Below are 7959 nucleotides of genomic sequence, written 5' to 3'. Positions count from 1 at the left end.
TAATTCTCAACTTATTGCTTCTCAACTCCAAATTCTCCCTTCATTGCTGCTTTTTGCAAAAACGGCCCTTTACATCACTTTTGCTTTGCCACCTGGACATGATGTTACGATTTGTCAATAGAGGGCGCTAGAGAGACATTTCCGAAGGGAGAGACCGGACCCTCCTGGTTCAGGGTAAAAAGCATTAAAGGAAATAAAGAAGAACCAGATGCCTAGAAGGATGGATAGATAGATGGCAGATACACACATATACTGCTAAGGTCGAGAGCAAAACAAGGCCACTTCATTACATCCACTGCCGTTTCACGTTGTCCTGGGGTATTAGACTATGCAATTAGAGAAAGCAGACCCACAGAACTGGAAAAAAGGAAGCAAAACTCTCTATTTGCAGGTGACATGTAATATACTGCATAACTTTAGCAAATCAATGATAAGCTCAAACGAAAGAATACAGCAAGATATAAGGATATAGAATTAACATGCAAAAACAATCACCTTCATATACACAAATAACAGCTTAATAACTTAAAACGTACAACAGTAGAGAAAACCCAATAGCAACCAAAAAAGATACATTTAGAAATAAACAGGAAATGCGTAAAAATCTATATTGAGAAAATTATAAAATACTCCTTAAAGATGAAAAATTAGACTTGAACAAATGGAAAGACATTCCTCTTGAAGAAGATGCTTCAACACCATCTAGATGTCAATTTTTCCTAAAGTAATTTAACAATTTGATGGTATTACAATAAAAATACTAACAGTTTTTTTTTTCCGGAGATAGACAAGATGATACCAAAGTCCATGTAGAAAAAATAAACATGAAAAGCCAGGAAAGTGCTGAAAAGGGAAAGCTATCGGGGGCCGAGGGGGAGCATAGTGGACTAGCCCAACCAGATATTAAAGACACAATAGATGCTTTCATCAGATCTGTGGGACTGCTACATGAACAGATAGGCAGGTCAGTGAACTAGGTTACAATGTCTGGAAATAGACTCAAGGACAAGTGAAAATTTAGTATTTGATAAAGGACTTTTAAATAAATGGTATTAGGACAACTGGATAGCCATCTGAAAAAAAATAGGATGAAATTAAATCCATTGCTCACACTATATACACAAAAATGAGAATCAGAGATCTCAATGAAAAAAGGAAAGAATACAAGTACTAGAGGAAAACATGGGTAAATTCCTCTATAATTCGGGTGTAGGAAAAGGTTTTCTAACTATGCCTCAGTCTGGATGAAATTAAAGATCGACAAGTTTGACTACACACAAAAAATTCTTTTATTGGATGGTCACAAATTCATAAGCAATTTCATTTCAAAAGAAATGAAAACTTGAGAGAAATATTTGCAAGCTATGCCACTGATAAAGAGATTATATCCCTAATAGATGGTGCTTAAACAGATGAAACTGCGCTCAACTTCACTTATAATTAAAGAAGCAAATTAAAACTACACTGAGATAGCATTTCCCATCCATCAAAATGGCAAAAATTTGAAAGCTTCACAATACACTCTATTGATTGTGTGGAAACAGTCATAACGGGGATGGGAAAATTCCTCTGAGAAAGGGAATCTGGCAATCTAAATGTATTCGTTTCCTAAGACTGATGTGACACATTGCCACACACTAGGTAACTTAAAACAGAGAAATAAATCATTTCACAGTTTTGAAGGGCAGAAGTCTGAGAGCAAGGGGTCAGCAGGATTCGTTCCTCCCAGACTCTCTGAGAGCGTCTCTTCCAGGCACCCCCTCCTGCCTCCTGGCGGCTGGCGGCAGTCCTTGGCGTTCCATGGCTTGTAGACACGTGCTCCAGTCTCGGCCTCTGTCTTCACATGGCCTGGTCCTCTTCTGTCTCTGTATCTCAAATCCCCATCTGCCTTTCTCTTATAAGGTTAACTGCCATTGGAGTTAGGGCTCACCCTAAATCCAGGATGACCTCATCTTGAGATCCTTACCTTAATTACATCTGCAAAGACCCTTTTTCTAGATAAGGTCACATTCATAGGTACCCAGAGTTGGGACTTGTTCATATCTTTTAGGGGGCCACTTATCAATCAAATACATAAAACAAAAATATAGATATATTTAATTTTGATCTAGACATCCCACTTGTGGAAATTTAGCCTAAAGACACACTTCCAACTTTTTTTTTTAATAATCTGCCCAAAGTTACTAATTGGAGCATTATTTGTAATTGCACAATATTGGAAACTACTGAAAGGCACAAACATAGGCCAGCGGTGGAATAAACAGCAGAGTACTACGAAGTCATAAAGAAAGAGGAGGAAGACCTCTATGAACCAAGTTTACAAGGAAGAAAAAGAAATAAGCAAGCATGCACGTAAATGCTTGTCCTTGAAAAAAGAAATACAGGAAGGATGAACCGGAAACTAATTAGATGGTCATCTGCAAGGAATGCGGAGGGGGACAGAGGGGAAGGGGGGCAGGGAATGGGCTCCTATTCGTGTCCCTTTTTATATGGCGTACACTTTGGGATAATGTGAGTGTTCCATATACTCAAAAATAAAACGAAATGACCAAGGTGAGCCAAGCCCTGAAACCAAATGAAAAGAAACACTGGTGAATTCAAACACATTTCAAATAGATAACACAACCACACGGAGAAGGAAAAAGAGAATTAATCCAAGGAATTTCTAACACAGTGCTTGGCCAATATGTCCTCAGTTTGAAAAATAAAAGGTCGCAAATATATCTTGAAGCTTCTTTCCAGGTTCTGTTTTCATGGTAGAATGGGTATGGCAGATGTGACATTATTTATGTTTTGTAGGATTGAGCAAGAAGACAGATGCAAATATGGACAGGGGAGGCAAGGAAGAATCCTGTGGGGTAGGTTGTGAATTGGGGGTATAAACACATGGTTTCTCGTACATTTCTGATTTATATGTGTCCCTGGGACAATTTGAACACCTAAATACATACATACATACACACTTATACATATATAATAAGAACAGTAATGGATTAAAATGCATTGAATAAAGTCAAGAGTCCTTGAATCCATAATGATAATGCTGATAAATAAATATGAAAGGAGTGATGGATTTAGACCATCATAGTAAAAATCCATTTGGACAAGCGTATTCAGTGGACAATAAATCTGGGAGCACAGGGAATTTGATGAGAAACAGGATATTTCAAAGTATCTCCTCACCAATTACTTATTACAAAAGGAGAAGTGGCAGCCATATGTTGGAGAAATGGACATCACCTTAACCAAGTCATTAGAATTAGCATCACCAATCAGGGACAAATGCAGGTCAGGTGTCTCTGGATGTGATCCTTTGGGAAGGACCCAACATCATTTCTGTGATATTCAAGCCAGAACCGTATAATCTGAGGCTGATCGTGGGGATAATCATCAGCCCGAATTGAGAGAACCTATAAAATAGGGACCTGAACTTTTCAAAATGTCAACATAATGAAAGACAAAGGAAGGGCTGAAGAGCTGTGCCAGAGTCAAGGAGACTGAGGTGACATGGCACCAGCTGCAAAGGATGGCCCTGGACGGACCCTGGACTGAAGATCAAAATGCCACAAGGGAGATTGTGGGGGCAACTGACAAAATTGGAATATGCTTGTAGCTTCAGGTATGGTAACAATACCGAATTTCTTGGATTTGATCATTTGATACTATTTACATAAGAGAATATTCTTATTCTCAGCAATGCCTAATCATTTCAAGTGGTTCAGAATAAGATAATGGAGGGGAGCAGGACACAGATATAGATATATAGAGAAAAGAGAACTGTAAAACGTGGAAAATGCTTTAAAAATAGGATAGAGGGTTATAGGAGCTCTTTGTAACTATTCTTGCAATTTTACTTTGTTTGAAATTATTTAAAAATAAAAATTTTTAAGTTAAAAACTGAAATAAATACATAATGACCAGCAGCACAAAAGAAAAATAGGGAAAGGATACAACCAGACAGTTTACAGGTGTGTGCACGCATAATGGTGTGTGTGCGTGCCTGTGTGATACTCGCACCCCAACAGTGGTGGAGAGAGCCCAGATGCCAGTGAACCACCTAGAACAGTGCCCCAGTTTCAGGCAGTCTGGTTCCTGACTGACCTAAAGGCTCCTTCCTCCCCCGCTCGGGGTCCAGGACTGTGTCCCTGTGTCCTGGGCCCTGAAGCCGGGACCAGAAGCCACGTGGCTGGAAGGGCAATTTCCAGCCGGCCTTGGGAAGGAGCGTGTAGGATCCAGAGTCTGTGATTCTGCTGGGTGAGCTCCCTCAAAATCCGTCGGTGACTCAGCAGCCATTCACGCCCACACCACCCCGTCCCCACCCTTGGTCGTAGCACTTGGAATCCCGGGCAGTCAACCAGGCGGTCCCTCTGCCTCACGCTGGGCCAGAAAGAATGCCGACAGTGGTTCCCATTTGCCATGTGGGGCACTGGGCAGAGTGTCACAGACATCTCACTTACTCTTAGAACAACCTGCTTGTGACATGGGTACTTTTGCTGTGTCCATTTTACATTTTTCTGTCTTGGAGACACAGAGAGGTTAAGGGACTTGCCCCAGGACAGCTGGTAAGACCCTGTGTTTGACTCCAGTCTGACTCCCAGCTTTGTGCTATTATGATGAAAGCAAACCTCTACTCCTGAGGAGTTATTCCAGGAGGGAGCTCAGCCTTAGCCCAAGCTGGGCCCTCAGCCGGGATTTAGCCAGGATGGGTGCGACAGGCCCTGTACAGCCGATCCGGGAAAGAGGTGTGAGCAGGAACGTGAAGGAGCGTGGGCCACACGCGTCTGCCTGCCTCCCTGGCACAGGAGAGATGGGCTCCGGCACATGCGGTGGGAGCTGCTCTCCCAGGCGCTGGGTGGAGAAGGAGGTTGAGGCTCTCGTGACAAGTGGCACAGAGTGGGGAAAGGTGCCCCCTGCCCTAGCTGGACCTCGGATAGCAGCCTCACTGCAGGAACTCCAGAGACCAGCTCTGCATGGCGCCGGGGGACTGGCAGCTTTGGGAACGCCGGGAGATGGCACCTTGGTGTCTGTTCCTGTGGTGGCACAGCAGCTGTGCTGTGCTGGGGCATCTAATACGGGTCCCAACCCGCAGGAGACCTCACTGAAGGCAGACAGGGCTGTTGGGCAGGAGAGGAGTCATGAGGCAGACGTCACAGGGCAAAGGACCGTTCACAAATTCAAGGGACACATCCGTGGGGAGAGACCTGGCCGGGACTGGAGCTGCAGCAGGAGCGGGTGGAGGCTGGGCTGGGGAAATGTGGGTTGTCACCGTCCATGGCTGCAGAGGCCTCCAGGGAAGGACATACTCCACCTCACCATCTGCCCCTTCCTCCTCCAACTATGATCCCTAATTGAGAACCTTTTTTTTTTTTAGTTTATAATCTAAAATCCATTATTTTTGGCTCAAAAAATAAATAATAGGGCTTCCAGGATCAGATTCCTGAAGCCCACTTCTGATCTTGCCTCTCCGCTGCTCCAAAACCTTCAATGGCTCCCTACTGCCCCCACACCCAGATCACCACACCCCAAGAGGAAAAGGATCCTTCTCCCTCCACCTGCCTCTATCCTGGATCCTGCCTCTGTTCCAGATCCATTCAAGTCCTACCACCTGCACAAGGTCATCCCCAGCAGCCTGAGGCCCTCCCAGGTAGAAAGCCCATTTTCTTAGTTAAAATGCGTTGTCCCAGTGGGTGGTTGTGCTGGTTAAGTCAGGGGCTTAGGAGACACACCACTGCCTTCAGAGCCAGAGGTCTGGTCCAAATCCAGAGCTCTGTGCTCTTGAACCAGTTGCCTGACCTCTCTGGGCATCTGTTTCTTTAGACCCTCTAAGGAAAACATCGTTTCTCTCCTATTCAAAGGTTCTTTTGACTCCACCAAAGAAAAAACCCATGTCAAGGAAAGCTTGGTTCTTTACTCTTCAGGGCTCGGCAGACTATAGGTGCCAACCAGTCAAACTCCTGGTGACCCAGAAGTTACCCCGCCTCGTGGACCACTGTCCTGAGGACGGCTTCTCAGGGCCACCGTACGACGACTGAGCTGTCTGCAGCACTGCACTGGGGACAGAACGGCTCAGTCTGCAACCTTGTTAGGTGTCCCTGAGGCGGGTGAGGTGGGTGGAGCACAGTCTGGAGCAGAAGCAGAGGATCAAAGGGCCAACCGGGAAGGGGCAGAAAGAGAGGGCCTGGCAAACAGCGGGACGTTGACCTCACGCGGGGCATGTGGCAAGGACTCGGAAGCCTTTCCCACCTCTTTGCTGCCCCGCTGCCCGAGCTTTCCTCTTGATCTGAGCCACGCAGAACAAACTGCCCGGTTCTCACTCTTCCCTGAAGCCTGACGATGCCAATCACCGGCCCCAGTAGTTTCTCAGACACATAGCCCCCTCGGTGCGGGACATATTTCCTTTGGGGCCCCTTGATCTCGTCCTGCTGGGCGCCTTCCGGAAGCCTTGTGCTTCTGGCCGGAGGGGAGTTCGAGGAGGGACTGTGCTGTGTCCCCTGATGTCACTGCCGTCCCCAGAGCCCTTCCTATCAGATCTTTCCCAATCTTTCTCTGCGGGGGCACGGCATGAGCTGCAATCGCGTGCAAACTGGAGGTCAGGTGGCCTGGTTCTCTTCTGGCTCCAGCGCTGGCGGGAAAGGCCTCAGTGGGCGTGGACCTGCATTGCCAAACTCTAGAGCCCAAACCCGGGCTCCACGTGACCTCTAGGTTCATTCTGGCTCTAAAATCACGCAGCAGATGCCATCCATCAGAGCTTCCTACCAGGTACCAAGCTCTTTACCCCACTGAATCCTCACAACCATGCTCACAGCTCAGCCTTGGGAGCCCCATTTCACAGATCAGGAAACTGAGGCAAAGAGAGGTTAGGGAGCTTGTTGAGGGTCACACAGCTGGTGAAAGAGCTCGAGCTACAGGGGTAGGCCTGGTGTTTGACCTGCCGAGAGCCTGCAGGACTCATGTCTTCGCTGGCGGTGGACAGTTCCGAGCCATACTTCCTGAGGTCCAGAGCTCATGGCCTTAGAAACAGTGTTGTCCATCTCCTTTCCGGTTCCCGGGTGCTGCTGAGATATTTGTGCCTCCCAGAGAGGGGAAAGCAAGCTCAGAGAGGTTAAGTCACATTCCCAAGGTCCATCAGCTGGGGCTCTAGAGTGGAGGACTTGGGACCCAAGCCCAGGGGGTGTCTGACGGAGGCCTCATGCTCTTTTCTATACGTTCTGCTGCCTTCCCTTGTAAAGGACCATCTCTGAAATCCAGCAGCAGTTTGAAGAGCCTCCTGAATGATCGAATGCAGCATGATGACTTGTATGGCGCTTCTGAAGTCCCAGGGATGCCCTGCTCCGCCGTGTTCACGCTCCCCGGTTCCTCCCAGACATTTGGCGAAGCTGACACTTCCTCAGCCTGCAGGACCAGCCCCTGTCTCCCAGGACAGCAGGGCTGCCCCGAGGCTGCAGGACAAAGTGGATGGGACGGCCAAGGCTGGCTCCTGTGCAGTCTGAGCCAGGAAGCCCCCACACAGCCTTGCCCACGTGCACCCCTTGCTTTGACCTCTTCAGGCAGGGCTTTGCAACAGAGCAGCTACTGCCCCAAAGGAACACTCTGGAAACTTGCTGGAACACTTCTGCTTTTCTCAAAGATTTGGGGGAGCACTATTGCATTTAGCGAGTGAGGGCCAGAGATGCCCAGACATACTGGAACCCTCAGGACTGTCCACCACTAGGAGTGAGCTGGGTCCCACATGTCCCACGGCAAGTCCATGTGGGTGAAAAACCCGCTCATAAATTATCTGAGCCTAGGCCCTTCCGGTCCCATAGTGTTTTATTTCATATAAAAGCACTATTTTCCCCCAAGGGTTTAATTCCCGTTGAATTTTCTATGAAGACAACTACCATGTAAATCAGAGGGAGATTTATACTTTGCTTTTTTAGAACTGTACCAAGCGTGACTCACCATTGTAGAAACCCACAT

The sequence above is a fragment of the Equus caballus genome, chromosome 24 (assembly GCF_041296265.1).
Source record: "Equus caballus isolate H_3958 breed thoroughbred chromosome 24, TB-T2T, whole genome shotgun sequence".
Lineage (NCBI taxonomy): Eukaryota > Metazoa > Chordata > Mammalia > Perissodactyla > Equidae > Equus > Equus caballus.
Note: the sequence above shows the minus strand (reverse complement) of the source record.